The 23,712-nt window shown below is 40.1% G+C and overlaps 1 pseudogene; it reads left to right on the forward strand.

Annotated features, from left to right (window-relative positions):
- Positions 1-1,309: 1,309 nt before the first annotated feature.
- Positions 1,310-1,788, forward strand: LOC132170912 (protein RALF-like 34 pseudogene; annotated as a pseudogene).
- Positions 1,789-23,712: the final 21,924 nt, after the last annotated feature.

The raw sequence follows: 23,712 nt of genomic DNA on the forward strand, positions 1-23,712 counted from the left end.
AATGCCTCCTCTCACCCTATATTTTTTTTCCATCCTATATATTTTTTTTCCACTCCTAATTCCCACTGATGCCTTTGTTACTCACCCTCTACCACTTGCCAAGGGCAATTGATGTTACCGAAAAAAAAAACAAGGAAGATGACAACTCTCGATATTTTACTTTCTAAGAATCTCGTTTCACTGTTTGTGCGTTTCAAAGTTTAAAAAATTTAAGTTAAAAGAACGAGGAACTGAGGACGATGACAAGTTCAAGTGTTTTAGTAATTTGACCAAAGCGCACCGTCTAAATATTGTAAGTTAATCAAAAAAACTGTTTTAATGTGTATGTAAACTTGTTAGTTCTGGTTACTTTAAGGTATCGTTTAGTTTGCGGAATATACCCATGAATGGAATGATTATTCTTATGGAATAACTATTCTTTCATCTGGTCAAAACTTATTCTTAAGAATAGTTATTCCCGTGAGAATAAGACCTCATTTTGGTTTGCGGAATGAGTATTCCATTAGGAAAATAAATAGTTATTACTAGGAATAAACAAGAGTAGAATGAAATGAAATAATTATTTATATTCTTTAGTTTGGTAATAATGTGTTTTAATTGGTATTGACCAAAGTTACAAAAAATCCCATTTTTTTATACTCAAATTAAAAAAAAAAACCCTTTGAATTGCATTGGGTGGCGGGCCACTAATGAATTTGGGGGTGGCCTTCCAAGTTTTCACCTTTGAATGAGACTAGAGGTGGCTATGGCCACCCCTGATGGCAATGGGGGAGGCCGCAGCCACCCCCAACGATGTTTTAGGGTGGCCTTTCACCGCCGGATTGAGATTGTGTTAAAAAAACATAAAATTACTTCTTTGACTTTTTGCTTAAAAAAAAAAAAAAACACTTAAAAAAAGCAATTTTGGAATATATATATATAAAACTCTAATTAACTTTATAAGTTTTATAAAACTCTAATTAACTTTAAAAGTTTTATTTTTCAACTTTATTAATTATTTATGTTAAACTTTATTTTTTACTGTCTAAATCAAAATTATAGCTCCCCAGTGCACTCACTCAGATAGAGAATGCCTGCCTGCTGCAAGTCCTCCTCACTTTTCTCATTTGCACTAGAACTAGTCAAGTCTAGCATTTCACTTGAGCGACAATAAGAGAAACCACAAGCAAATATATTAAAAACTTCATGAATTTAGATTCAAGAGCCAAATATACGGAAACTGGATCAAATACTCAATACTCCTACTAATTCGGCACTAGCCTCTTTTCACTCTCTCTCTCTCTCTCTTTCTCTCTCGCTGAGGCTATCCATGGCATATCTGGCTCTACCCAAGCTTTTTATCCTCTGCTTTTTCCTCGTGTTCTTTCAATTGGGTCCGTGTGTTCGGTTCGGGCTCAGCTTGAGGCTGATGACTGACGCGTTTGAGTGGCCGACAATAATGTCGTCGCTCGCTGTACGACGACGAGTTCGGCGGCGAGGGGGAGGAGTGGGACGACAACATGGATGGTGGGTCGCCTGGGCCTTGGTCTTTGTTCTGGCATAGAGTTATAAGGTACTACATTTCGTACGGTGCGCTCTCAGCCAACAGAATCCCCTGCCCACCTCGCTCTGGGAGCTCCTACTACACCCACAATTGCTACAAGGCCAGAACCCCAGCGAACCCCTACATTTCGTACGGTGCTGCTCTAGAGTCGCTCGCTGCAGGAGATGAGAGAGGTCTGTTTGGGTTTATTCGATTTATGTTAATGGGTATGTGTGAGTTTTGCTTATCTGTATGGAAATTGTAAATAGTTGTTAAAAGTTAAACCGATTAGTTTGACAGTTGGATTGGTTAGTTAGACAGTTTATTCAGTTAGACTATACTGAAGAGTTCATGTTAGTTTCTGTGTATTCATTCTTGTATAATTATATATATTAATGAAATCATTCATTTTCCACATTTCATCTTCTCTCTGCTTTTCTACTTTCTGATTCTTGATTCTTGCATTTTGCGAAACTGTTACCTCTCTTCTCTCTCTTTCACTCTCTCCTCTCTCACCACCTCCCCCTACCCATTTCTTTCTCTCCCCCACCCTGATGTAGGACATGTGTGTCCCCACCCCCAAGAATAAATAGTTTACTTTTAATCCTTTCTCTACTAGGAGTATATTTACTTTTCCTATTAGAATTATGTTTACTTTCCCTACTAGGATTATGTTTACTTTCCTACTAAGATTAGATTTACTTTCTCTACTAGAAGTAGGTTTACTTTTTCTCCTAGGATTTCTCTTCTATAAATAGGCTAGCTTATTATGTAAAACTGAATCAATTGAATTATTATAAAATCAGAGAATTCTCTCAAATACTCTGCGGAGTTTTATCCTTCTTTTAGCCTGCGGGCTTGTTTTTATCTTTTTGGGTAGAAGACGAAGACGCTTCTCCTTGCAGAATCAAAGACGCTGCTCTTTGATTAGTTACCTTAGTCTTCCGCTACGTTAGTTGGTATCAGAGCAGGCTTTATCCTGATCATGACCAATCAGCGCAACGGTGACGATTCCCTTAACGACGCTGCTCGTGACAGGGAGGCTCCTTGGAGAGCCGAATTCCAAGAGCTCCAGCAGATCTAGCAAACGATGCAACAAGAGATACGACAGGAGATGCGCCAGATGCGGGAGATGATAGAGCGCATGCACATAGGTCCTAATCGTAATCACAGGGACAATGATGCCCATGATGACGATGGGATCCGAGTAAGGCCTATTCCTCATCAACCACTTGCACCCATAAACCGACCACCGGCCTATGACGATCCTAGTGACGATGAAGACTTCGCTGAAGGAGTATTCGGAAGGGACATTGAGGTAGATCGAAGGGGAGAATTACGTAGAGGAGTCGGTCATGGTGGCACAGGCTTCAGAGGTTATGAGCGCGGTAGAGCTGGCCATATGGGGAATGTCTATGACGGCGCTGGCTACCGGGATGCATATGGAGAGCAACCCAGACGTCAGGATCTTGGTAGGGAGGAATCCCACGAATACCGAATGAAGATTGATCTCCCATCATTCAACGGGCATCTTCAAATCGAAGATTTCTTAGATTGGGTAATGGAAGTAGAGAGGTTCTTTGATTATATGAGTATTCGCGAGGATCGCAAGGTGAAGTTAGTGGCATACAAGTTCAAGGGAGGAGCTTCTGCTTGGTGGGAAAAATTACAGATTTCCCGAGCCCGACAAGGGAAGGGACCTGTAACTTCATGGTTGAAGATGAAGCGGCTACTCAAAGCACGTTTTTTACCACCGGACTTTGAGCAACGGCTATTCCAACAATACCAAGAGTGTCGACAAGGAGGTCGGACCATCCAGGCGTATGTTGATGATTTCTATCGCCTATTTGCTCGGAATGATCTCATGGAGACAGAAGATCAACAAGTTGCAAGGTTTATTGGTGGACTGCGTGTGGCAATACAAGATAAGGTTTCTATGCATCCTGTCTTTACTTTGAACGAGGCAGTTAGTTTGGCAACCCGAGCAGAGAAGCAACTGGAGAGGCCTAAAGCACCAACCTGGGAGCGAAACTCGAGCGATTCGACGAGACCAACACAGGGTCGGGGAAAACAACCTCTAGTCTCGACTGTCACACCAAGTCAACCAGTGACTTCCACGGGAAAAGGAGCCAGTAGCAGTTCAGGTACCTCGAGACAACCAGCCAACAATCCATATGCACGGCCCAGTCTAGACAGGTCTTTCAAATGCAACCAACCGGGACATAGGTCGCATCAATGTCCCCGAAGGCAGATGGTAAACTTGATCGAACCCGAGCCAGAGGAAGGGTCCGAGAATGGAGATATTGATACACCTGAGTATGAGGAAGAGGAGTTGGCTGACGCTGATGAGGGAATCCCACTTTCCCGATCCTTAGTAATTCAACGTTTACTCTTGACCCCGAGGCAAGAGGATCAATCTCAAAGGCACAAGATTTTTCGTACTCGCTGCACAGTCAACCAGAGGGTATGTGATGTGATAATTGATAGTGGTAGCGGGGAGAACGTAGTGTCTAAGGAGATGGTTTCGAAGTTGGGTTTGAAAACTGAGAAGCACCCTGCTCCATATAAGATCGGATGGATCAAGCGGGGAACCGAGACACTAGTAACCGAGAGATGTCGTTTCACATTTTCGATCGGTAAGCATTACTCGGATTCTATTTTGTGTGATGTTGTGGAGATGGATGCATGCCACTTAATCCTGGGAAGACCGTGGCAGTTTGACGTGGATGCCCAGCAGCAAGGAAGAGCCAATGTCTACACTATCTTTTGGGATGGTCGGAAGATAACATTTCGACCCTTACAAGAAGTCGAAAATTCTACTCAGTCCAAGGGAAAGCCGGTCCTCCTATCCACTGGATTAGAATTTATAGAAGAAGTTAAGGAGGCCCGAGACATCATAGCATTGGTGACCGAGGGAACCCCGGGCTCCGTCTCACAAGACGTTCCCTAGATAATGCGACCGATGTTAGAAGAATTCCAAGACATCATGCCTAAAGAGATGCCCGAAGGACTGCCGCCCATGAGAGATATCCAGCACTATATTGACTTAGTGCCGGGAGCAAGTCTCCCGAACTTGCCACATTATCGAATGAGCCCAAAGGAGAATGCTATTTTGCAAGAGCAGGTAGAGGGGTTAATTCGGAAGGGACACTTGCGAGAGAGTATGAGTCCATGCGCAGTACCGGCCTTACTTGTACCGAAGAAAGATGGGAGTTGGCGAATGTGCGTGGATAGCCGGGCAATAAACAAGATCACGGTCAAGTATCGGTTTCCAATTCCCCGAATAGGTGACATGTTTGATATGCTATCTGGGGCTAAGATTTTTTCGAAGATTGACTTGAGGAGTGGATATCACCAAATCCGTATACGACCGGGAGATGAATGGAAAACTGCGTTCAAGACTAAAGAGGGGCTTTATGAGTGGATGGTGATGCCTTTTGGCCTTTCGAATGCACCAAGCACTTTCATGCGACTCATGAATCAGGTACTGAAACCTTTTATCGGAAAATTTGTTGTTGTCTATTTCGATGATATTCTTATCTATAGTCGCAACCCGGTGGATCACATGGATCACGTGAGGAAAGTGTTGGAGGTTCTCCGTGAAAATAAGTTGTTCATCAACTTAAAGAAGTGTAGTTTCATGATGGATCAGTTACTCTTCCTCGGATTTGTAGTCGGTGCCGATGGAATTCGAGTGGATGAAGAGAAGGTGAGAGCAATCCGAGAATGGCCCACGCCCAAGTCAGTGGGAGAAGTAAGAAGTTTCCATGGGTTAGCAACTTTCTATAGAAGGTTCGTTCGGAATTTCAGCAGTATTGTAGCACCGATCACCGAGTGTATGAAGAAAGGAAAATTCAATTGGGGTGAAGAAGCCGAGCGAAGTTTCTCAATCATCAAAGAAAAGCTATGCACTGCACCTGTTCTTGCCTTACTTGACTTTGACAAGCTGTTTGAAGTTAAATGTGATGCATCAATCATCGGGATAGGAGCCGTGTTATCTCAAGAAGGGAAGCCCGTAGAATTTTTTAGTGAAAAGCTCGGAGAAGCAAGACAGAAGTGGTCAACATATGAGTTGGAGCTTTATGCTGTCTTGAGAGCCCTCAAGGTGTGGGAGCACTACCTGATCCAACGAGAGTTTGTCCTCTATACCGACCATCAAGCATTAAAGTTCATCAATAGTCAAAAGAATCTAAATCGGATGCATGCTTGGTGGGTTTCTTACATCCAACGGTTCACTTTTTCTCTTAAGCATAAGTCGGGAAAACTGAATCGTGTAGTTGACGCTTTAAGCCGCCGAGCTACCCTACTGATCACCATGAAAGCTGAAGTGACTGGATTCGAGTGCCTAAAGGAGTTATATAAGGAAGATGAAGATTTTGGTGAAACCTGGAAGCATTGCAAGGCAGGGCAACCAATTTCTGAAATACATATTCAGGAGGGGTATTTATTTCATGGGAATCGGCTGTGCATTCCGAGGAGTTCCTTACGGGCACAAATAATCCGAGAATTACATGCTGGAGGTTTGGGTGGTCATCTAGGAAGAGACAAGACTATTGCTCTGGTAAAGGAGCGGTATTACTGGCCGCAACTGAAGAAAGAAGTTGGTAATTTTGTCCGACGATGCCAAACTTGTCAGGTCGCCAAGGGGCAAACCCAAAATACGGGATTATACATGCCTCTACCAATACCAGAAGCACCGTGGGAAGATGTATCCATGGATTTTGTATTGGGTCTCCCGAGAACCCAACGAGGAGCAGATTCTATAATGGTAATTGTGGATAGATTTTCCAAAATGGCTCACTTTGTTGCTTGCAAGAAAACATCTGATGCGGTTCAAGTGGCCAATCTATTCTTCCGAGAGGTGGTTCGATTGCATGGAGTCCCAAAGTCTATCACTTCTGACCGAGACACCAAGTTCTTGTCTCACTTTTGGCGAACATTATGGAGGCGGTTCGACACAGCATTGAACTTTAGTAGCACGAGCCATCCGCAGACAGACGGGCAGACAGAAGTTGTTAATCGAACTCTAGGTAATTTACTTCGATGTATTGCAGGTGACAAACCGAAGCAGTGGCACCTGGCTTTAGCTCAGGCTGAGTTTGCCTACAATAACATGGTGAATCGATCTACTGGGAAGGCACCATTTGAAGTCCTCTATGGGAGAACTCCGAGACTTGCAATAGATCTTGCAGCTTTACCTAAGCTACCCGGTGCAAGTGTGGCAGCGGAGCATTTAGCAGAACGGGTGAAAGCTACCCAAGAGGGAGTTCGTCAGCATCTGGAAGAATCCTATGCTAAGTACAAGACGGCAGCAGACAAGGGTCGGCGATCGAAGATTTTTCAAGAAGGAGATCTTGTGATGGTGTATCTACGCAAGGGGCGACTGCCAACTGGTACTTCTGGAAAGCTGAGGAATAAGAAGTATGGTCCATGCAAGGTACTAAAAAAGATTAACGACAATGCATATGTCATCGATCTTCCAGAAGAAATGACGATATCCTCAACATTCAACGTGGCAGACATTTTTGAATATTTTCTACCAGAGGAGTCAGAACTTAACTCGAGGACGAGTTCTTTTCAAGAAGGGGAGACTGATGTAGGACGTGTGTCCCCACTCCCAAGAATAAATAGTTTACTTTTAATCCTTTCCCTACTAGGAGTATATTTACTTTTCCTATTAGAATTATGTTTACTTTCCCTACTAGGATTATGTTTACTTTCCTACTAAGATTAGATTTACTTTCTCTACTAGAAGTAGGTTTACTTTTTCTCCTAGGATTTCTCTTCTATAAATAGGCTAGCTTATTATGTAAAACTGAATCAATTGAATTATTATAAAATCAGAGAATTCTCTCAAATACTCTGCGGAGTTTTATCCTTCTTTTAGCCTGCGGGCTTGTTTTTATCTTTTTGGGTAGAAGACGAAGACGCTTCTCCTTGCAGAATCAAAGACGCTGCTCTTTGATTAGTTACCTTAGTCTTCCGCTACGTCACACCCCTCCCGTAATCCTCAGACTCCGTCCCTTTCGAAACGCCTTCACGTCCGCCATGGCCGGTGAAAACGGCGGCGGAGGCTCCAATGGCGCCGCTTCTCCAACTGAAAATGGAGGTAACTTAGAATAGAATAGGACTTTTGTTTAATCGCTTTCATTTAAGTTGGTTTGAAAGCACTGGGAGTGGGAGCCAACGGTTTGGGCAATTGAAGAAGGTGATTTTTAAGCAAACATGTGAGCTTTGACCTTGAGGTGCTTGATTGCTATGAAATTGATTTATTTATTTTTTCTTTGTTTCAGTTTTGATGATTTTGATTTGGACCTTGCTCTAACCTGTAGTGCTGTATTGGTCAACCTGGATTTGTTACACCCTTGAACTAGTCTTGTTATGTATGTGTTGCTTTGAATTTGAAGCTAATTCTGTAATATACGTTTATTCCAATGGAGTTCAATTGCTTGTATATATATAAAATTTGATTTGAAACAATCTTTGTATTTATGGGTACAGACTATCATTATATATCTCAAATGGGTGTCTTGTATTTTGTGATTCACATTGTGTAGACGATTCAATGCTGGGAATTGGGTATTGTCTTCCTCCGCCAGAGATTAGGAATATCGTGGATGCTCCACCATTTCCTACATTGTTATTATCGCCACAGACGGATAAAATAGTTTTTATTAAGTGCAAAGCACAGCCTCCGCTGGCAGAGCTTGCGAAACCGGAGGAAAAGTTGGCCGGGATTTGTATTGATGCAATGTGTAATACTAGGAGTTTCATTTTATTTTATACTGCTATTATGATTCATCAGTTGAGGCCTGATGGTACACTTGGGCCCGGGAAAGAGTTACATGGGTACCCTGATGGCGCTAAAATCAATTTCATTACATGGTTGCCAGATGGTAGGCATTTAGCATTCACTGTCCTGGTTGATGAGGAAGAAATTGGTAGAGGTAAACTTACAGTATGGGTTGCTGATGTAGAAACAGGCAAGGCTAGACCTTTGTTTCAGTCGCCTGATATCTATTTGAATGCCGTTTATCTCAGTTATGTTTGGGTTGACAATTCCACTCTATTAGTTTCCACCATCCCATCATCTCGTGGTGGCCTACCAAAAAAACCTTTTGTTCCCAAGGGCCCAAAGATACAGTCCAAAGAGCATAAAAACGTTATTCAAGTTAGAACCTACCAATATATGCTAAAAGATGAATATGATGAAGACTTGTTTGACTACTATGCAACTACGCAACTTGTGTTGGCTTCTTTCGATGGGAGAGTGAAGAAAATCGGCCCACCAGCTGTGTATGAATCATTGAACCCCTCTCCAGATGGGAAATACCTTTTGATTAGTTCAATTCACAGGCCTTACTCTTATATTGTACCAAGTGGAAGATTTCCTACCAAGGTAGATTTGTGGACTGCTGATGGGAAATTTGTTAGGGAACTTTGTGATTTGCCCCTGTCTGAGGACATTCCCATTGCATTCAATAGTGTACGGAAAGGGATGCGTTCTATCAATTGGAGAGCAGATAAGCCATCAACACTTTACTGGTACGTACCAGAGCTTCTACTCTTGTTTGTCTGTGGAAGACATTAGATGTAATTTTTTGTGGGAAACTATTGTCAATTATAAAAGGTTCCATTGCATAAGATGATGCAGGATGATTCAATATTGAGGCTGGTTCCATCTCATTGTAAACATTCAGATACTTGTTTGACAATTAACAGTTTTTAAATGCTTGGTTTGCTCTTGCTGTTGAGTTTTTTAGGGTAGAGACACAAGATGGAGGTGATGCGAATGTGGAAGTTTCTCCACGTGATATAATTTATACACAGCCTGCTGAGCCACTAGAAGGTGAACAGCCAGCAATCTTGCACCAACTTGATCTCCGTTATGGGTATGACTGTGAGCTTTGTGATTGATGTTTTATCCACATAGTTATCTTCTGATAAACATCTAAAGCTGATTGTGTTTGAAAGAACTCTGCCATTGTTTGACCTTTCTTCTATTTGTATGGCAATGATATTCACTTTAAAATTCTGGATATTTACTCTTCTTTCCAAGAATGCTTGCATAATGGCATTTGTACACAAGTATATGATTGATACACTGCCTTAGGCCCTTATTTTATTCCTAAATTTCCGGGATCATATAATATCCATCAAATCCAATATATTGTCAGATTTCAGGGGATGGTTGCCTTTCGTGTCCTTGGTCAAAGCCCCTGTCAGGCGCAATCTTAAGGCCATCTGTAGCTTGCTTTGTAAACCTACATAAAAGTTGACCTAGAATCTCGTGTTAATGAATGTGAGCTTTTTCTGTCTCCACAGAGGTATTTCCTGGTGTGATGATTCACTGGCTCTAGTTTATGAATCTTGGTACAAGACACGGCGAACAAGAACCTGGGTGATTGCTCCTGGATCTAAAGGTGCTAGTCCACGTATCCTTTTTGATAGGTCTTCAGAAAATGTGTACTCTTATCCTGGCTCTCCAATGCTGCGGCAAACTCCTGCTGCAACTCATGTGATTGCTAAGATAAATAAGGAAAATGATGAGAACACTTATATTTTACTGAACGGAAGTGGTGCTACACCAAAAGGGAACATTCCATTCCTTGATTTGTTTGACACGTAAGTGTTCAAAAATAATTTGCGGTGTGTTGCTTCCTAAATGCTCATTGCTGCCATGTGTTTCTAAATCAAATTCTTTCAGAAACACAGGCTGCAAAGAACGAATATGGCAGAGCGACAAAGAGAAATATTACGAGACTGTTGTTGCTTTAATTTCTGATCAGAAAGAAGGGGACTTGCGACTCAATCAGTTGAAAATACTGACTTCGAGAGAGTCGAAAACTGAGAACCCTCAATATCACATCCTGAGCTGGCCAGAGAAGCAAGCATGCCAAATTACGTATTTCCCTCATCCGTACCCAGAGCTGGCATCATTGCGGAAAGAGATGATGAGGTACCAGAGAAAGGACGGAGTGCAACTGACTGCAACATTGTACCTTCCACCAGGTTATGATCCATCAAAAGATGGTCCTCTTCCAACGTTTTGTTTGGTGTGACCCTGACGAAATTCGAGTTTCTCCTAATGAATTTGTTGGCATAGGACCTACATCACCCCTTCTTTGGCTGGCTAGAAGGCACGGTTTACCTCTTCCCCTTGTCTGCTTATACTCTCTTTTGGTGTCTTTCACGTGTCATCATTATTCTCCTTCTGATTGCATCTATTCACGGTATGGCTGCTTGTGAGCATGATGGACCAACTTTTTACATATCCGATACTTGCAGGTTTGCTATTCTATACAGACCAACAATTCCTATTATTGGTGAAGGCCCTAAAATCGATGAGAAGGCAAATGACAGGTAACTTGATACAATGTTTTCAGGAATATACAAATAGTTTCAAGGATATGGGAAGCCCATCCTAATCTATGATAAAATGAAAGTCACTACAGACTTGTTAGAAATTTTCATATGATTGATGACATAAGAAAATTCATCCTGCTGTTAACGAAATAAGAGAAAATGTGTGAAGCACATACCCCACCAAGGATGGCAAGTTTGTGAAACTGAAGTGAAATGGGTGTGAAAAGACCATGTGGCAGTGGGGGAAATGCTTCAAAATATGCATCAAAACTTGAAGGAACAAAACAAATAGGTAATGAAATTTGAGATGTCTTAGAAATGGGTGAGAAATAAGTGAAATGAAATTGCTTTTATAGCGGTTTGACACAAAAATCTAAGAATTACAAGCCATAAATATATTCAAATCATTGATGTTTCTTCATTATACCTAAAATTGTACTAGCTATTGTAACATGGGGCTTTCTTTTCTTCAGTCCTTTCTTCACTTAAGAAGGAAGTTTCAAGGTTTTGAGCTTTCATATGAAGCTTGGTTGTATTTGGTTTTCTTTTCCAGCTATTTGGAAGTTCGCAAAATAGACTATGCAACATATATGAATTTTGAAATTCCTTGGGCAGGTATGTAGAGCAGTTGGTCTGGAGTGCAGAGGCTGCAGTTGGGGAAGTTACCCGACGTGGAGTAAGCTCTTTCATTCCTTTCTATATGAATTTTGTTTATGTAGTTCTGGGTTTGTACTTCTGAGCCGAAGTATTCCGATGCTGCCCATGTTAAGGTGGCTCATCCAAACAAAATTGCTGTTGGGGGACATTCCTATGGTGCATTCATGACTGCAAACCTCCTAGCACATGTCCCGCATCTTTTCAGTTGTGGAGTTGCTCTCTCTGGTGCTTACGACAGAGCACTTACTCCTTTTGGTTTTCAGGTAAGACACTAATGGCAGAATGTTTTTACTCAGGTGACTAAATACTTACTCTGTGCCGGCCCCCCCTCCCCCCCCCCCCCCCCCCCCCCCACCTTCTTGTTTTTTTCCTCCCTTTTTCTTTATTTTTTTCTCTTCCCAAAAGACATTGTGTCTGGTGTCATATCTTAACTTCATTATATTGGCGTAGAATGACGACGGAACTCTATGGGAGGCCACAAACGCTAATGTGGAGATGAGTCCTTTCATGTCAGCTAATAAAATTAAGAGGCCAATATTGCTTATCCATGGAGAAGAAGATAATAATCCTGGATCTTTAACAATGCAGGTAAAAGAGGAACCATTTTCCCTATTTAGTTTGTTGTTTGTCCTGTCTGGTTCAACATTTTTCCTGTGTTTCCATTAACTAATGAATTATGGGAACATCCTTTGATAGATTTAAACTTACCCACTCAGTAGTTTCAATATTCCAAATTAGTCTTTCCACTAGCTGAGCTTGAAGCTATATTGGAACATTTGTGGCCTAGTGATTTTGTGTTTGCCTGCCCTGCAGTCAGATCATTTTTTCAGTGCTCTGAAAGATCACAATGATGCTCTTTGTCGCCTAGTGATTCTTCCATTTGAGAGCCATGTCTATTCTGCATGGGAGAGTATCATGCGTGTCCTCTGGGAAATTGATAGATGGCTGCAGAAATATTGTGTGTCAAATACTACTGATGTAAAAGCAGATATTGACGCATCTAAACATGATGTAAGCAAAGAGGCAACATGTTCTGAAAGCAACAAACGCATCAAATTGACATCAAATTTATGTTCTTGAACATTGCTTCCGAGTGTAATTCAAAACTGAGACTTGACATGTCATTTGATCCTTGTTGAGGCATCATTACGTAAATTTGATGGTTTTCTTGTGCGTAAATTTGATGTCTGGAGTGTAATTCAATATTATTGAGACCTGAAATGTCATTTGATCCAATACTTACAGCACTGCATATATTTGGAGCTTGTAATTCTCACATGAATTTTAAAAATGCATGGGAAAATTATTTTCTCAGGATAAATTTCACATGTTTTGTTAATCCTATTAAAAATATATACCAGTATTGCATGTTTTTGAAAAAACAGTTGCCAGTTTAAATAGACTTTCCGATTACATATGCTACAAAGAATGCCTGCCTGCTGCAAGTCTTCTTCACTTGTCTCATTTGAACGTATGATGTATGCATAATAACGGTGAGCAGTCCAGCATTTCACTTGAGCAACCATAATAGAAACCACATGCAAATACCATAAAACTTTGATGAATTTATATCCTTAAATTCCAAAGTAAGCTCATCTTAAGATTCAAGAGCCAAGTATAGGGGGAACACAAAATGATGAAACTGCAGAATGTGTTCATAGATTCATGACAGAAGCCAATAAGATTTATTCTTCGGTGGCAACAACGCTAATCTCACCCTTCTCCAATAAGTCATAAAATTGCCTCACTTTCCTCTATTCATTCCAGTGATATGCATTTTTCAGAGGCCACCCAATGCATAACTCCTTGACAACATGTTATGCATTCACTTATGAGGTTTGTGTCCCACGTTGAGAAAGTGTAAAGAATAAAAATGGTTAATATACCTAAGTAGACCCATGCCTATTAGCTTAAGCGGCACAAAAGTAAAATCAACCAGCCAATCAATTAAAATAACCCAACAATTTGTGGTTATAATCAATTAAAACTCTTAAAGGTCTTCTATGCCGCATTGTGTTAGGATCGGTTATCTACAATTTATGGCACACTGGAAATGAGATAAAGCACTTGGGTCAGCCTAGTTCTGAAGAGCAAATCTTGAAGAAGGTTCTCTGGGAAGTGAGAACAATAATTTTGCTGGGAAGGAGAAATTTCCTAAAACCAGAGAGAATTTGGTTTTATCTTCTATGTGGAATTTACCTGCAGAGCTGTTTTGGAATAATAGTACTGCTGGTTTGGATTGTAGTAAGGCTTTCTGAGGGCTTCTTTGGCCTTAATGTGGCTTGTTGTTTTGTAATTTGGTTTTGTTGTTTGCTGTCTGCATTTTTCTGCAGAATGATGTTTTTTCTGATTTTTTAGTTGGTTTGGGTAGGCCTCTGTGAGGTCTTTTTTCAGCCTTTTGGAAAAGGCTTGTATGGGTGATACATTGTTGATTGGTTTGTTTGCTTATAAAATCTCTTATTCATCCAATATATATATAAGTTTTCTTTTTGGTTTTGTCCCACGGTTAGATATTCAATAACCAAGAGCAGACTCCAACCAGAAATCTTCTTGACCAATTATCAGTCTCAAGAAAGGCTACACTCACATTTCTTTTCAACTTCCTGACACTTTATCAGATTCGTGTTTCCTGACATGTGTTAACACGTTATTTTCAGAGAAAATCATTTGGTCAAAAAAGAAAGATAATTAATGGCCAACGGATACAAACGGAAAACCAAAATCAATGAGTTAATGACCAAATGTCATAACATAAAAAATGGAAAATATTTGTTAAAGATCAAATGATCAATTGCCATAAAAACTTGACAATTAATTCCAACTTTCAAAACTGTAAAATGGAATAAAGACTCATGGATAATTTATATAGTCAAATGGCAAAATAATTTCAAGTAATAGTAATAAAACTATTAATAACCAATGGCTGAAAAATTAAAGAGTTGAAAACAAATGTTTGTAACACACAATTACAACATTATGATTGATACATATATACTGGAAATTGATGCTAAAAAATAAACATAGAATAATGTTGATAAACACTTACAAATAACAGGTTGACTAATGAAGATACAAGTTCTTTGAAAACATTTCAAAGGTAGATGCTTCAAAGGTTTACAAAGAAAAATATTATGAGGATAGTGGGTTGCAAGAATGGATAAGTAAGTTTTAGGTAGAGAGTATTGTGCAGTCTGTCGAAACTCTAAATTTCCTTACTTAAATAGACTTAGAGTTCCATTCTGGATAATTACATTCTTGATTGAGTGACTAAACTCTAAGACTCTGCAGTCTAACGCACTTTAGTAAAAGTAGGTTCATGCGGCTTTACCCTGGGTAAATTGCACCGAAATATATATATATGAAACTGTCACATAATCCAAATTTGTTACCTAATGTCCGCAGCCAGATAATGGCTAGAAGTAACTTTAAGAATTATTAAATGTTTGGGAAAATTTCACTTATCCCACCTATACTTTCGTGGTTTTTGTAGACACCCCCCCATTGTTCAAAAACTCTCACTTTGATGTATCCAACTTTTGTTTCCTTCCACTTTGCCCATTCTGTTAGGATTTTCTGTTAAATCCTAACGGATGGGTGTGAAATTTCAATCTTGCCCTTATTTTTTATTAATATATATATATATATATATATATATATATATATATATATATATATATATATATATTTTAAATCCTGACCTGTGGGTTTATCGGTGGATCTAACCCACCCGTATTGTGACCCACGGGTCATATTATTATTATTATATATTAAAAAAAAAAAAAAAGTTGACGGTGTTTGACCCACCGGCGGGTCACAAAGTGACCCGCCGGTGGGTCACTTATTTATTTATTGTTTTTTTAAATATAATAATTATAATAATAATTTTTTATTTATAAATAAGGGTAAATTTGAAATTTTAAAAAAATTTAGGGGTAGAAAAGACTTTTACTCATTTGAGCGTTTGATTTAACTACAAAATCCTAACGGAAGGGGCAAAGTGAAAGGAAACGAAAGTTGGATACATCAAAGTAAGTTTTTGAACAATAGGGGGTATTTGCAAAAACCGCAAAAGTATAGGGGGGTAAGTGAAGTTTCCCCTAAATGTTTTCATATATGATCAGCATCCTCGTTTTCGTAGATAGTGGCTAAATTTTTAATGTCAATTTTCAAATTCCAAGTGTAGAAATATAGATAAACAAGAATATAGATAATTAACTGGAAAGAAAGCTATTATAGTTAAAAAGAATTTTTCATAGTAATATGGTTAAAAATAGCATATAATTGTTGAAACTCGGAAGAAGAAAAAAAAAAAAAAAAAAAAAAAATATATATATATATATATATATATATATGATCAACATACTGCAGCTGCTACAAGTAGAACACCTTCAATCCTCACCTCTCTTTGGTAATAAAAACAAGTTAAGATTATGCCACATCCTTGCTTAGTTATGTAAGGATATATATTAATAGTGGAGGTATAATAATAGTGGGTTTAATGGTATAACTAAATAATAATTCAATCGGTTGGAGATCATGCCTAATGAAGCGGAGGTCACTAGTTCGAATCTCCTTTCCTCATTTTGTGTGGACATGTCAAAATAAATAAATAAATAAATAAATAATTCGGCCTAATTGTAATATGTTTTCTGTTAGAATGGTTGTTAGAAGTTAGAAATGTGTAACTGAATGTGGGCTGTATAAATATAAGCAGCCCAGTTCAATAGAGGGTATGAAAGAAGTTAGGTCATTCTTGTAGTTCCAATTATGAAGACACGGTTGTTCTCGAATTCAGATATCCCTTGTTCATCATACCTTATCAATAGAGATTTACATATTCTAATTCCCAATTACAATCCAATCTTTCATATTCAACCATTATTTCAACTAGCACATAACCCGTGTTATGCACGAGATTCTTCATTATCATTTAATTTCAAAAATTTAAATGCATCTCATCTTACTTTTCAATATAAGTTAAAATAGGTGTTTGCAAAATTCTATCGCGCCTCTTTTAATGAAAGTAAATACAAAATGTTATACACCAATACATTATTGAACATGTACTTTTTCTTTTTTGAAATGAACCAAACATGTACTTAATGAAAAGTATAAAAGGAAAAAAAAATAGCAAGAATAAAACTTGAATTCTGATTATCAAAATATTAATAGAAAATTAGTAGGAAACTCTGATATTGTCGATGTGATACTTATTATATTTTAATACAAATAAAACTCACAAAGTTCTAATCATTTCATAAATTATGCCTTAAAAAACCGGTTTATCTTTTTTAAAAAAGGGTTCATGTCGCAATATTAAGGCACTTATAAGAGTGATTCGGCTTTTATATAAATACTAGCACATAACTCGCGCTATGCTATGTACGCGATTCTTCATTATAATGTAATTTCAAAATCTTAAACGCATCCCATCTTACTTTTCATTATAAGTTAAAATAGGTGTGTGCAAAAATCTATCACACCTCTTTTAATGAAAATAAATACTAAATGTTATACACCAGTACATTACTGAATATGTACTTTTTCTTTTTTGAAGTGTACCAAACATGTACTTAATGAAAAGTATAAAAGAAAAAAAAAATAGCAAAAAGAAAACTTGAATTCTAATTATCAAAATATTAATAGAAATTAAGTAGGAAACTCTGATATTGTTGATCTGATACTTATTATATTTCAATATAAATAAAACCCACAAAGTTCTAATCATTTCAGAAAAATACAGAGTAAAATAAACAAAATCTTACAAAGAATATATATCATTCCTTCTTTTTTGAAATAGTAGTCATTGCTTTTTCATTAAAACAAATCAACGGATGGAACGGTATGGTCCATCGTTACAATATCTGAGGTACAATCAAAATAAAATCTTCACTCAATAAAGAAAATCTTCTCTTTTTTTTTTTTTTTTTTTTAATACAAAATAAAACACACATTTCACTCGATATTTAATGCAATCAAAATAATCTCTTCAACACTTTCCAAAAAATGCTAGAAAATCCGAGTAAATCACAAAAACGAAAAAAAAAAAAATCCAATAAAATATTCAAATGAATTAAAACATAAAATCTTATTGGTGTGATACCCATTATATTTCAATAGAATCAATACAAAGAAACTTTCTAGACAAATAAACATAAAAATAATTAATTTGCTGTCGTGAAAAATTTATACATAGATACACAAAGATAAATCCAAGCAACAAATTTTTTAATTAAATAGAAACCCTAGGCAGAATCAAATACAGTGCAAAAATAAACAAAATCTTTTTATTTTTTAAGTACCTAATAAAAAAGTAGAATGAAATGGAGCTAAGCAATCTTATATGAGCTGAACAACCAAATCGTAGACATGTCAGTTTTTTCTCTCTAGGTTCTAGAAAACCCTAGTGGAGAAGGAGTGTTTTCTATGTCGATTAGTTCGACTGTGGAAGGAATATTTTGCTTTTACTCGTTTTTTTGAATTGATTCCCTGGGTAGGAATGGCGGAGGACTTAACAAGATTGTGGGAAAATTTTTCTCTTACGGAGGAAGAGTGCATAGATCTGGTAGCCCAAGATCAGGATCTAGAAGCTGCGGAACAATATGGACACTCTTGCTTGGTGGGGAAGCTATTTGACGATCGTGCAGTCAGCAAGGAAACAATTCGAACCAAGTTGAGCAAATGATGGAAACCGGCAGGAACCTTAACTTTCAAAGTTTTGGGGGAGAACTTCTTTCTGGTGGAGTTTGGCAATGCGGCGGATAAAGAAAGGGTTTGGGAAGGTCGACCATGGGTGTTTGAGGGGAGTCTCTTTTTGGTAGAAGACTATGATTGCTCAACGACCCTGGCGCAAATTTCTTTTGAGAAGATGGCGTTCTGGATTAGAATGCACAATTTGCCTTTGAATTGTATGAGTCTAGCAGTTGGGCGGCAGATAGGAAACACTGTAGGACAAGTTGAAGTTGTTGATGTGGATGAGAAGGGGATGGGATGGGAGAGTTTTTAAGGGTCAAGATAAAAATTGATCTGAGTAAACCACTCCCATGGGGGAGAATGTTGAAGGTCCGAGGAGCACCAAGGTGGATAGCATTCAAGTATGAAAAGCTCCCCAAGTATTGTTATCATTGTGGACTTATCAAACATGGGGTGACAGGATGTGCTAAAAGGGGTAGCTACAGAGCGCAGGAAGCTTACAGAGTATGGGCCATGGTTGAGGGCACCCTCTCCAACACGGCGTTTTGGGGGCCGCTTTGATGTGCCTCCGAAAAAACAGGAGCCGAGTTTCAATCGTTCGGAGGGTAGGTGGCGACGGGAAGAGTATCGTAGCAGATCACCCATGGAGAGGAGGAAGGAAAGAAGAAGCTGGGAGAGCGGCGGTGATGGATACGAAACGGCGGCGAGTATGGAAGGGTTGCCTAGGGCGCGTGAACCATGGCCGAGAAAATCTCTGGCGGATTTTACGTCAAATCCGGTAAGTAAGGAAAGTGGAGCCAAAGAATTTAATTGGGGAAGTGTTGACCATGCAGAATCAAGATGCATTATCTTAGGGCGGAATTTCGGGAGGAAATGGCCAGTGGAGTAGATCAGGGAGATTCTGGACGTTATAAAGGAGAGCCTCATAATAAGGAGCCAAATCAGGAAAATTACAGTATGAGATTTGGGGAGAATCAGCATGTGGCAACAAAAGGGGATGGGTTAAGCAAAGAATCTTCCATGGGCCTAGGCAGTGGACAAATGCATGGGCCGTTAAAATTGGGCCCTACTGAGAAAGCTGTCCATTACACGGGTTTCTCTATGGCTGATGTGGAATTAAAATTAAAGGCGTTTCAGGGGAGGGCAGTGCAGGAAAAAGACTGGCTAGTGCAGGTTCGATTCCAACCTCATGGAAAATGAAAACCAAGAAGGACTCTGCTGTAGTTTCTGCAATTTCAAAAACTGATCCCAAGGGAAAAGGAAAAGGCCCGAAGAGACGGAGGAGAGTCGAGGTGCTCTTGTGGTAAAGAAAGGATGGGGTCTGGGGGAGCGTTTTTAAAAGTCCACTAGTGGCATGCATGGAAAGAATGAACTTGGATCGAGAATGGCGGCGGCTGAGACTCAGCCCCGCCGACCGCAATAAGTTTTATAAGCTGGAACTGTCGAGGGCTTGGGAACCCTCAAACGGTTCGGGACCTTACCCGAGTGGTAAAGGAGAAGAAGCCCATTTTGGTTTTCCTTATAGAAACCAAGATAAGTAGCAACCGGTTGGAGAAGGTTCGAAGTAAACTGGGTTTTGACAATATTTTCACAGTGGACTGTGTTGGAAAGAGTGGGGGCCTAGCCATGATGTGGAAAACGGAAGCAGGTGTGGATATCCAAAACTTCAGTAGGCGCCATATTAATGTGGTGGTGCAATATCCTGTAGGGGGCCTCGGTGGAAGCTTACGGGGTTTTATGGCCACCCTGATGCAAGTAAAAGGTGGGAAGCGTGGGACCTCCTAAAGCATCTCTCACGACTAGAACCTGATCCCTGGATTTGCTTTGGAGATTTTAATGAAATTGTTAGTCTCTCTAAAAACTTTGGGGTCAGTGGAAGACAACGAGGATTAATGGAAGCTTTCCAAAAAACCTTGGAGGAATGTGCTCTTTCGGACTTGGCATATAGGGGCCCAAGATTTACGTGGTCTAACTGCAGGGATGGAATCCAATTTACAAAAGAACGACTAGACCGGGTTGTTGCAAATCGGGAGTGGTGTGACTTGTTTCAAGATGTGGATATAATGGTTAGGGCTGCTCTTAGTTCAGACCATGCACCAATAATTATAAATCTGATGGGAGATATCTCTGAGCAGAAGCGTCCGAGTAGATTTCGGTATGAAGCTCCCTGGGAAATAGAAGCCATAAGCTAGGATATTATTGCTAATGCTTGGGAGGATTGGGGAATACAGTTAGACCCATGGCAAAACCTTACTAGACATTTGGAGAGATGCAAAAAAGGATTACAACGTTGGCAAGCTGAAGTGGTGGGGCACCCGAAAAAGGTTTTGCAGGAAAAACTTAAGCAGCTTGTTGAACTTTAGGGAAAAGAAGAAGATGACCAAGGCACATCGGTAGCCCAGCTGCAAGAGGAAATTCACGGGCTGCTTGAAAAAGATGAGTTGCGATGGAAACAACGTGCAAAAATTGATTGGTTGAAGCATGGTGATAAAAACTCCAAGTTTTTTCACGCATGTGCTAATCAGCGACGCTCCATGAACAGAGTTTGTAGCATTGAAGATGAAGCTGGGAGGGTAGCAGTAGCGCAAGATGAGGTTGGGGAGTTGTTTGTGGATTACTTTAAGAGGTTATTCTTTGCAGGTGACATGGGGGATATGGAGGAATGTGTGGGGGCAGTGGATAGGCATGTGACAGGGGACATGAATGAGCTGTTGATGCAGCCTTTTTCTCCAAAAGAGGTGTGGAAAACTCTATTTTAGATGCAGCCACTGAAAGCACCCGGGCCGGATGGGCTCACTGCCGAATTTTTCCAAAAGAATTGGGACATTGTGGGCCTGGAGGTTAGCAAAGCAGTCATTCATTTTCTTAATTGTGGATTTATTCCTAGTGATTAAATTCCACTTTTATTGCTCTAATGCCAAAATCAAAAAACCCCAAGATGGTGACAAAGTTTCGGCCTATTAGCTTGTGCAATGTTTTGTACAAAATTATCTCAAAAATTTTAGCTAACAGATTGAAAATAATTTTGCCACATGTTATCTCCCCAACTCAAAGTGCCTTCATACCAGGGCGCTTAATTACTGATAATGTTTTGGCGGGTTACGAGATGCTTCATTCTATGAACTCTCAGATGAGGGGTAAAAAAGGGTACATGGCTATAAAAATTGATATGAGCAAGGCTTATGATAAGGTGGAATGGAAATTTTTGGAAAAGGTGATGATTCGGAGGGGGTTTGCTCTACCTTGGATTAAGCTAGTAATGATGTGTGTGAGTTAGGCCCACTATGCTGTCTTGGTGAATGGAATACCGACGGGAAATATTGTCCCTACAAGGGGCCTAAGGCAAGGGGATCCGATATCGCCTTTTTTATTTATTATTTGTGCTGAAGCTTTGAGCTCCTTATTGTCACGGGTAGACCGGGACGAGGTGTTGAAGGGGGTCCCTACGTCTAGGAGGGGTCCTCGACTTAATCACTTATTTTTTGCTGATGATAATTTACTTTTCTGTAGAGCAAATATGAGCCATTGGACCAGACTATCAAATATACTCAAGCTATATGAGCAAGCGTCGGGGCAATGGTTGAATTCCTTAAAGACGGCAATTTTCTTTAGCCGTAATACTCGGGCGGATGAAAGGAATAATATTCTCCTAGAGTCTGGCATTCCACGATCACAGAGATATGATAAGTATCTAGGGCTTCCGGCTTTGGTGGGGAAGTCACGAATCAAAGAATTTTGAAGTATAATTGATCGTGTATGGAAGAGACTCTATGATTGGAAGATTAAATTGCTCTCGCAGGCGGGAAAAGAAATTCTTTTGAAGGCAGTAATCCAGGCTATCCCGACATATAGCATGAGCCTTTTTATGCTTCCAAAAGGCCTTTGTGTAGAAATTAATAATTTGATGCAAAGGTTTTGGTGGGGCAATCAGGCAACATGGACAAGTATCCACTGGAAGAGTTGGGCAAAAATGGGAGAGGCCAAGAGTTGTGGAGGTATGGGCTTTAGGGAGTATGTGCTTTAATCAAGCACTTTTGGCGAAACAATATTGGCGCTTGTGGAATTCACCGAATAGCTTGGTCTCGGAAATAATGAAAGTGAAGTATTATTCAAACGGGTCGATTCTTAAGGCTAAGTTGGGATATAAATCGTCGTTTGCATGGAGGAGTATATGGGGCTCGGCTGACCTGGTAAAAGATGGGATGGTATGGCGCATAGGAAATGGGCTTAAAGCCAAGATTTGGCATGACAAATGGCTCCCAATACCGAGCACTTACTCGATTCAATCGCCACCCCGGGTGCTTGGGAATGATGCAACAGTCAGTGAGCTTCTTGAGAGGGATACTGGGTGGTGGAACATGGAGCTTCTTGGTCAACTATTCAATCTGGAGGAAATTAGCGCCATTCTGTCCATTCCATTAAGTAGCACAAACCAAGATGACGCGTGTTAACCTGGAGGGGAACGGTGAAAGGCACTTTCTTTGTTAAAAGTGCCTACTATATTGCGAAAGACATGGAGGTGCGTAAACAACCAGGCAACTCAGGTGGGACAAAAACCAGTGAGGTGTGGCGCCAAATATGGAAGCTTAATGATCCAAATGCTGAGAAAAACTTTATTTGGAGAACTTGTCACGACATTCTCCCGACGAAGGAAAGGTTACATAAAAAAAAGATAGCGCAGGATCCTCATTGCCCTCTGTGTGGAGTAGAGACAGAAACCAGTTTTCATATACTATGGAATTGCCCCTCTGCGAGAGATGTTTGGGGAGCTTGTGGGAAAAAAATCCAGAAGCATTTCTTTGAAGGCCCAGCGTTTATACAGGTGATGGAAGGTATTATTACATCTTGTGAGGAGGAGGACATAAATCTGTTTGTGCGGGTTGCACGAAAAATCTGGTTTAGACGTAACGAAGTCCTTCATGGAGGAACTTTCCTTCACCCCAATGTTCTGGTTCTATTAGCAAAGGAACCTGGGTGGCGTACAAGGAAGCAAACATTAAAGAAAATCAAGGGAAGCAGAGCTTTACGACCCGACGAAGCACCAACTGGGTTGCGCCGCCTATGGGTTGGGTTAAAATCAATTGGGACGCAGCAGTGGGCAAAAAATTTGGCTTACTGGGGATGGGAGCAGTGGTGCGAGATGCGACTGGTTCGGTGCTGGCGGCCTGTTGTACGGTGGGGCGGGGTTTTTTGGACCCTTGTGCTGTGGAGGCATGGGCAGGAGTGCAAGCTATAAGGTGGAGTCTGGGGCTAGGACTGACGGCAGTACAACTGGAAGGCGACGCTCAGAATGTCGTGGATGCGTGTAACTCAAGCGATCCGAATTATAGCAAAATTGGCCATATGGTGGCAGATATGAAACTACTCCTCTGTACTTTTTCTCGTTGGCAGGTTCTAGCGGTAAAGAGGAATGCAAATTCTGCTGTGCACGCTTTAGCCAAGTTGGCGATATCTACAGGAGAGGAAAGATCATG

This window comes from Corylus avellana, chromosome 1 (genome assembly GCF_965113065.1).
Source record: "Corylus avellana chromosome 1, dhCorAvel1.hap1.2, whole genome shotgun sequence".
Classification (NCBI taxonomy): domain Eukaryota; kingdom Viridiplantae; phylum Streptophyta; class Magnoliopsida; order Fagales; family Betulaceae; genus Corylus; species Corylus avellana.